A 790-nucleotide genomic window follows, 5' to 3' on the forward strand; every position below is an offset into this window, starting at 1 on the left:
GCCAAGTTCAGGTGAAAGGGTTACAGGTGATTTTCAACCTTTTGCAGTTTATTTTCTGTACCTCAAAGGCAGAATAAGACAATGCTGCAGGTTAACATTCTATCCACAGAACTTCATGATTATCACCATATTCAAATGGTCAATCTCTTGTTATGAGTCAACAATTAAGATGGAGAGATAGCAATTTTACACCTTGTTAGAAAAAAAAAAAAAAAAGTACAACAGATTGATAAAGAAAAATTGGTAAAAATTATCAATGATATAAAAGATATTATTAATAGTGAACTGGAGAATCAGAGGGAGTAACGCTAAGGAAGAGATGACAAAAAGCATCCTTGGCTGACAAGCATACAACCTCTCCTATATACAAAAGGAATGGTAACTTCATACATCCCCTCCTAAAGCAGACAATATGGGTAATAGCCAATCTCATATTACCTCCTCTGAGGCTTGACTGCTTTAGTTCAGTACAGTCATCATCGGACGTCCTATTGCCTCTCCTGTTATTGTCTTCACAGGCTCTGACAATGTGTGTGGTGGATCTGAAGCAACTGACATTGGTGACTTTACTGAGCTACAGATCAGGGTCATCTGCTGTGTATTCACCACAACAGCCGTTAGTCTGTGAAAAGAAAAAGAGGAGAGACTAAAGGACAAATTTACATACATACCAATGTCACTAGTGTCAGGCGGTCACCATGCTAACTGTCAAAATCGTGAAGAGGAAAGGAGGATAGGTGACAGGACTTCTGATGCTGACTGTACATTTAAGGGTAGATGATCAGCCTAC

This window comes from Coenobita brevimanus, chromosome 53 (assembly GCF_032717465.1).
Source record: "Coenobita brevimanus isolate Jiangsu-jjx chromosome 53, ASM3271746v2, whole genome shotgun sequence".
Classification (NCBI taxonomy): domain Eukaryota; kingdom Metazoa; phylum Arthropoda; class Malacostraca; order Decapoda; family Coenobitidae; genus Coenobita; species Coenobita brevimanus.